At 39.8% G+C, this 8,255-nt stretch overlaps 1 protein-coding gene across 5 annotated transcripts in view; it reads right to left on the bottom strand.

Annotated features, from left to right (window-relative positions):
* LOC109913432 (zinc finger protein 644) overlaps window positions 1–8,255 on the bottom strand; it is a 148,677-nt gene that overhangs the window by 82,603 nt on the left and 57,819 nt on the right. For 3 of the 5 annotated variants that reach the window (XM_048601931.1, XM_048601935.1, XM_048601934.1), the window contains exon 2: window positions 3,427–3,579. The exons of 1 other annotated variant lie outside the window; for it this stretch is intronic. The gene's annotated coding sequence lies outside the window, so the exon portion shown is untranslated. Of the gene's footprint in view, window positions 1–3,417; window positions 3,580–8,255 lie in introns of all 5 variants that reach the window. One more of the 5 variants, XM_048601932.1, reaches the window with a different exon arrangement.

Below are 8,255 nucleotides of genomic sequence, written 5' to 3'. Positions count from 1 at the left end.
GTGTTATCTCAGACTCCGGCATCTGCCATTCTTACTGTCACCAACAAAAATCATACTTCCAGGGCCACTTTCTCCCAGGATGGGTTTATTGAGCCAGAAAATACCCCGTATGTGCACTCCTGACCCAGGAGAAAAGCTCAGGGTCTAATTCCCAGAGCACGGTTTTCAGCCAGTCAATTAGTGATGAGTTTATATTCCTAAATGTACTAAGAATTTTTTTTTTTTTTTTTTAAGAATTCTCAAACTTTTAATGGGCTTATAGCAAAATTTACTTCTCGGGCATTATCTCTACCCTGCTGAAATAACTACATGAAATACACTAGTGCCTCACTTAATTTTCAAGTCTCTTCCTTAAATCAAACTCTAATAAATAATGTTCAAAATAAAGTCCATCATAATTTAAGGAGATAGCTATGAGACATCAAGATGCAAAAAAAAAGCACAATTCACCATCATACAGTCACAAATTGACACTGATACTGCATTTGCAGGAAATACCCTCCCTAACATTGTGTTGCAACACAAATAAAAGCAGCCTTCATGTTATTTCCCAGAGACACATGTATCAGCACAGCACAGTTCAGCAGAATATGTTTGCACCAAATCACCTTACAAAATATAGCAAACTGCTACCACGTGGCAATCTTCAACATGGGTAACTTACATAGTACATTTCATGACTCAGGATACCCCAAAGTGCTTTACAGCCAATTATGTATATATCAAAGTCATTGTTCTAGTACAAGATATGCAGTAGCTGACCAGTTATAATGACCCACTACTTTCAAACTGCAGCCTTGTCAATATCATATGTAAAGTTATCGCTTCAAGTTGTTTAAACCTTTCAGGGTCTTTTGACATCAAAATGAAATATTTTACACTTAAATACATTGAAATTCATTTACCTGCTCAATTATCTAGGTCACCCTGTTGTCTCCAGCATCCCTCCTCACAGTCTAGTGTTTGTAGACAATAGACTAAACTTGCTGCAGGTAGGAAAAGCACCAAATTTCAATGCTCGCTTTTTAAAGTAAGCGCAAGGGCAGCTGAATTGACATGAATAGGAAAATACTAAAGGTGACAGAAAGTTGAAACTCATCTCCAGAATTTCATATCATTTTGCAGATACCAATAATAATAAGGAGAGCCTCTAACAAACTTAAAAAAACGAAGTTATTGTATAAGAACATAGAATAGTACAGCACAGTACAGGCCCTTCAGCCCATGCTGTTGTGCCGACCTATTATCCTACTAAGATCAATCTACCCTGCATACCCTACATTTAACTATCCTCCGTGTACCTATCCAAGAGTTGCTTAAATGTCCCTAATGTATCCGACTCCACTACCACTGCCGGCAGCACATTCCACATGCCCCACCTTCTCTGTGTGAAGAACCTATCTCAGACATCTCCCCTATACCTTCCTCCAATCACCTTAAAATTATGCCCCCTCGTAATAGTCATTTCCACCCTGGGAAAAAGTCTATGCCACTCTATGCCTCTCATCATCATGTACACCTCTATCAAGTCACCTCTCATCCTTCTTCGCTCCAAAGCCCTAGCTCCCTCAACCTTTTCTCAAGACCTGCCCTCCAGTCCAGGCAGCATCCTGGTAAATCTCCTCTGCACCCTCTCTAAAGCTTCCACATCTTTCCTATAATGAGGTGACCAGAACGGAACACAATATTGAGGTGACCAGAACGGAACACAATATTCTAAGTGTGGTCTAACCAGAGTTTTATAGAGCTGCAGCATAACCTCACGGCTCTTAAACTCAATTCCCCTGCCAAAGAAAGCCAACACACCATACGCCTTTTTTACAACCCTATCAATTTGAGGGATCTATGGATGTGGACCCCAAGATCCCTCTGTTCCTCCACACTGCCAAGAATCCTGCCATTAACCTTGTATTGAAGGTATACAACTTCATAATGACATGCTGGTCTTTAGGATGATGATTATCTTAAATTAATAACTCTAGTTTTTGTACGCTGTACATGTGGAAACAGCTGACGACCTTTTTGAAGCAACTAACATGGATGCCTTTAAAAAGGAAGCTAAATAAGCACAAGGCAAGTATAAAAGGATATTCAGACCAAATTAGATGAAGATCAGTAGAGAAAGACTTGTGTGAAGTGAACAGTTGGGCTGAATGGCCTGTTCTAATGTTGTACTAGTGGTGTCGGAGTTCCATTTACAGTACAGAAGAACGTCATTCAGTCTATATCAGTTCCCCATGGAGGAATCCAATCAACCTCACTGACCCTTGGCCTTGCAAGTTTACTTCTTTCAAGGAGACTTAATGGGGAAAATTTTACCAGACACTTGGAAGTGGATTTGAAAGTGTTGCGCAAGTAAAATTTGAAAGAAAAGTGCATCACAGTAATTCCCAAATGTGCTCCTGCCCCCTCCTACTTTGCCCAGAGATCAATTCTGTTCAGTGACAGCAACCCACCCACCAGTGGCAGAAAGCCAATTAAGTGGGTAATTAGCAGTAAATATCAAAAGGAATTCCATCAATCCTATACTCTGTCAGAATCTCAGTTATTTGAGTAGAAATGCATTCTGACTATTTAAATGGAACAAACAATGTCTAAGGACATCTGCAGGAAGAGGTTTGCCATTGCACGAGCACCTCTTGGAATGATTGCCTTGGCCAATTTATTGTCTACCATTTTGCTGTACTCTGAAGATTTAGTCTCAGTAGCAAAATTACACTCCAGACTCTATGAAGGCTGAAATAAAACAAACAGCTGCGAATGTTGGAGATCTGAAACAAACAAAAACATAAACTGAAGAAACTCAGCAGATTTGGCAGCATCTATGGAAAAAAAGTAAATATTTTGAGTCCAGTGACCCTCGTTCACAACCAGTTCTGAAGGGTCACTAGGCCCGAAATGGTAACTCCACTTTCTCTCCACAGATGCTGCCAGAACTGCTGAGTTTCTCCCCCAGCAATTTCTGTTTTTGATTGTTTCACTATGAAGGCTGCCTAAGAGCTAATAGTTCCTCCTTCCTTTTCAACATGTCTACCACCCTTAACGGGATGGCTACACCAAGGCAGCCTGCTAATTGGTCATCTTACAGAAATTTGAAATAAAAGACAGGCTTCTCAGAGAACCAGTTATGGGGCAGCAAGTTGTCCCAGCAGCTAAAAATATTTTAAAGCTGGAAAATTCAGCCTAGCATTAAAGTGATGCCCTTTTAAAGAGGGTATCATGCAAGTATTTGACTTGAATAGTATAATACCGAAAGGTGATTAACAACAAATTCCGAAAACAATTTTCACAAAAAAGTTAAATAGAAATGTGAAACACATTGGTGTACAACAGTAATCCAGCATCTCTCAAATGATCTGTCAGAAATACAAGCATGGTGTAAGTAAAATGATAAAAATATTTATGAAAAATTGTTACATTTCTCACGTTTCTTTCAAGTTCTCTTTTCACTTGCTATTGCCGTCTCCTAGTCTCTTTTGACTGTTGACAATCTTGTTTTTGTCGCCAAAGCTATTTCTCAGTATTTCTCCTCAGATGCACTGATCTGTCTTTTTCCAATTCGAATGAATTCATCTGCAACTAAAATGATAAATCTTACAGCATTTCAACTACATTCACTTCAAGTGACGACTTTCTCCATACCAAAACTTTCACATTAACCACTCTGAAACATTTCTTTTGCCACTCTGCTCATATTACTAAAAGAACTTGCTTTAAAAAGGAATACATAAAATTTTGTCATGCCCTGAAAGCAATTGATAAATCAGCTTCAAAATTTAAAATTAATACATTAAATCACTAAATAATAATAGCCTGTAGAATTTTTGAACTACTTGCAGCTGCTTTGTGAAGACATGGAACTCATAATACCACAGACATTTCTATTTGCATCTTGACTGTACAAGAATAATAATAATGGTGCCATCTGGGATAAATTATCCAGAGTACCAAATGGCAAAAACACTGTTGTTCTCAAGTATGTAATGCATCATGTCCTCTCTGGGATTTCAACTGTTAACAACAAAGTCAACTTATAACCAGAAAGATAGCAAACTTGCTATAGCAGTGAAAAAACTAATGGATAGGAATCCTTTGGCTGATCTACAACGTACCAAGTTTAAGTTTTTCTTTATTTCTGTGTACCGTAAGTTTTTGATGGCAATCAATGCATTGCAAACTGAAACTGGTATTCTAATTGGCCAGGTTGAAACATACAATTGGTTTACTTAGAATTGTTCAGTTTCGGTTTTTTTTCCATCCACAGTAATGTTGTACCCTTTTGATGGATATTTGCTAACACCAACCAACTGTAAAGATAAATCAAATAACTACAGATGCCAAAAATCAAATAAAACCAGAAATTGCTGGAGAAACTCAGCAGGTCTGGCAGCATCTGTGGAAAGAAAGCAAAGTTAACATTTCAGGTTCAATGACCCTTTTTCAGAACTGTATTGATACGTCTGCGACACCAAACCTTGATGGCGATGGATTAATTTCAATGAATTGGGAATGTTAAAAATGGATTTAAATTCACTCCAAGTTTGCTCAAGCAGTTTTGTAGTACAGCAGCATGGCAAAATCCTCATTAGGCAGAGCTGAGTTGCCAAATAAGGAGGATTATAGCTTGTTAAGTGTTTTGAAGGCCCATCTCGCATCATTAATATTCAGCTCTTACTAAACTTGCCAAACAAGCTAGACTCAAGAAAATTCGATGTTGATACTGGAGAAGTTACCCAGCGATTTCAGCTCACCACTTGCGCCAAACGATTCCATGTTGGACACCAGGCACCAACATCAAGGAACACTCCAGGGGCACCAGCCATATGCACCTTATAAGAACCAGGAGCAACAGTTGGCAATTCAGCCCCTCGGGCCTGCTCCGCTGTTTAATATTATCATGGTTGGTCTCATCTCAGCCTCAACTCCACACTCCATCAATCCATTATTAACTGATATTTTTTTTAAAAAAAAAAAAATCAATCTCCTCAAATTTACTCAATTTACCCATTGCCTCAGTATCAATCGTACTCTGGGGTAGTGAACTACAGATTCATGACCCCTTAACAGAAGTAATTTCTCATCGTTTTAAACCTGTTATCCCTTATCATAAAACTAAAACTTCTCATTCCAAAGGCCCCATGGAAAGAAACATCTTCTCTTCATCTACTTTGTCACCCTCTTTAGCTTTGTATACACCTCAATTACATCTCTCATTTTTCAAAACTCCAGAGGGTATAGGTCTAAAGTGCTCAGTCTCTATTCAAGACAAAGCCCTCAATCTCTGGGATCAATCTAGTGAATCTCCTCTGAACTTCCTCCAATGCTACTACATCTTCCTTCGGGTAAGAGGACTAGAATTGTACATGGCGCTCCAAGTGCAGTTTGATCAATGCCAGCAATACTTCCTTACATTTACATTTTATCCCTTCAGCAATCAGAATTATACACTACAGAACAGGATATTTGGACCATCAAGTCTGTACCACCAAAAACATAGTAGTATCTACACTAGGCGCACAGCCTCAAATGTTATGACACTTTAAGTACTCATCCAAGTACTTTTAAAGGTTGTGAGATTTCCTCCCAGGCAGTACATTCCAGACCTCCACCATCCTCAGTGAAAAGAATTTTCCTCAACTCCCCTCTAAACCTCCTGCCGTTCACTTTAAACTTATGCCCTCTTGTTACTGACCCTTCAACTAAGGGAACCAACTGCTTTCTATTCATCCTGCCCATGCCCTTCATATCATATATACCTCTATCAGGATCCCCTCAATCTTCTCTGGTCCAAAGAAAATAACCCAAGCTTATCCAGCCTCTTCAGAGTGGACATGCTCCACGCCCAAGGCAACATCCTGGTGAATATCCTTTGCACTTCCAATATAATCACATTGTTACTATAAATATGGTGACCAGAACTGCACACAGTAATCCAGCTGTAGACTAACCAAAGTTCTGTATAGCTCCAACATGACGTTCCTGTTCTTAGAATCTATGCCATGACTGATAAAGGCACATGCCCTATAAGCCTTAACTACCCTATTAACCTGGCCTGTCAACTAGATCTGTGGACAAGCACCCCAAGATTCCTCTGTTACCAAGCTCCCGAGTGCCTTGCCATTCATCGCGTTCTCCCTTGTCTTGCCAATTCTTCCAAAGTACACCACCTCACATTTATCAGGGTTAAATTCCATCTGGCATTGATCTGCCCACCTGACCAATCCATTTATAACTTCTAGTAACCTAACACCTTCTTACTCATCGTCAACCAGCCTGCCAATCTTCGTGTAATCTGCAAACTGATTTATCATCCCTCCCACATTCAATCTACATGATTTATGAATATCTCAAATAATGAGGGACCCAACATTGACCCCTGTAGTATGACACTGCTCAATGGGTTCCAATCACACAAACAGCCTTCTACTACCACCCTCTGTCTTCTACTACTAAGTCAATTTTGAATCCATCTTGCCAAGTTACCCTGGAACCCAAGAGCTCTTACCTGCTTTATCAGCTTCACATGTGGGACCTTGGCAAATGCCCTGCTGAGATCCATATAAACTACATCAAATACCCTACACTCCTCCAAACACATGGCCACCTTCTCAAAAAGTTTCACCAGATTTGTTAGGCACAACTTTCTTCTGACAAAGCCATGCTGATTCTCTCTGATCAAACCTTGCCTCTTTAAATGGAGATCAACTTTCTCCTTCACAATTTTCTTCAATAGTTTCCCTTCCACTGAGATTACACTCATTGGCCTATAATTCCCTGGTCCATCTCGACCCATACTTCTTGTAAAGTGGAACCGCATTAGCCGTTCTCTGGCACCTCCCCTGTGACGAGAGAGGATTCAAAAATTTGGCTCAGGGCCCCTGTGATTTCCTCTCTCGTCTCCCACAGGAGCCTGGGATACAACTCATCTGGACCTGGGAATTTGTCCACTTTTAAGATCTACCAAAACCTCCATTACTTCCTCACTTTGTATACCAATTGGCTCAAGAATTTGACAACCCAGCTTCTAATTCTGTACTTGCATCCTCATTTACCCAAGTAAAGACAGATGTGAAGCACTCATTTAACACTCTACTGATGTCCTCCAGCTTCATGCAGAAATTGCCCTCTTGATCTCAAATTGGCCCTACTCTTTCCTTGGTTATTCTCTTGTAGAATATCTTGGGAATCGCCCTAATCTTGCCCAACAGCATTTTCTCACACCACCTCTTTGCTCTCTTAATTGCTTTCTTGACTTACTCCTGCATTTCCTATTCTCTTGTACAGCTCTGTCCTTTTGCTCCCTTTGTACCTGTTATACATCTCTGTTCCTTTTTATCCAGTCCTAAATATTCCTAAACATCAACAGTTCTTTAAGCTTGTTGCTCCATTTTACCATGAAGAGAACATGACAGACCTAAATATCCCCCAGTACCTTTCTGAACACCTCCCACTGTTGTGCTGTAGATTTACCCTCGAGTAGCTATCCCATTCTATTTTGGGGAGATCCTGCCTTATTTAATAAATCTACCATAGCCCTTTCTCACAGACTATCTTTCTCCTTTTCCATAAGGAACTTAAAACGTATAGTACTATAGTTGTTATGACTAAAATGCTCCCCCATTGTCACTTTGAACAACTGCCTTGTTTCATTACACAGTATTATGCCCAGCACTGCACTCTCCCTTGTAGGGCCATCTGAATATGGACATAAAAAGCTCTCATGTATATAATATTCCAAGAAATCTGCCCCCTTTAATACATTTACATTATCTCTGTTAACATTGGAGCAGTTGAAATTCCCTAATATTAACTACAGATATTTCTGCTATAATGCATGTTTCGTTAACACGAATTGGCTATAACGCGAATTGGCTATAACGCGAATAGTGAATAGTGGATGCTGTTTGGATAACGCAAACTTTCTACTATGCAGTATAGTGATTTCCTTATAACGTGATTTTCCGTGTCAACATCATCATAGTTCAATGTGTCAATCCATGGAATCACAAATGCCAAGATACAATCTACCTTCCTTAATATGTACAGTACTTGCATACTAGTTTCCTGTGATTATTGGACAAGGACACCAAGCTCTGCACCAAAGCATCCTGATGTTTCTCTCCATTTAGATGAAAAGTTGCCTTTCTATTCTTAGACTTAGACTCCCTACAGTGTGGCAACAGGCCCTTCAGCCCAACAAGTCCACACCAACTCTCACAGCATCCCACCCAGACACATTCCCTTCTAACCCACCT

The sequence above is a fragment of the Rhincodon typus genome, chromosome 10 (assembly GCF_021869965.1).
Source record: "Rhincodon typus isolate 14 chromosome 10, sRhiTyp1.1, whole genome shotgun sequence".
Taxonomy (NCBI): Eukaryota; Metazoa; Chordata; class Chondrichthyes; order Orectolobiformes; family Rhincodontidae; genus Rhincodon; species Rhincodon typus.
This window is presented reverse-complemented; position numbering and strand designations above follow the sequence as displayed.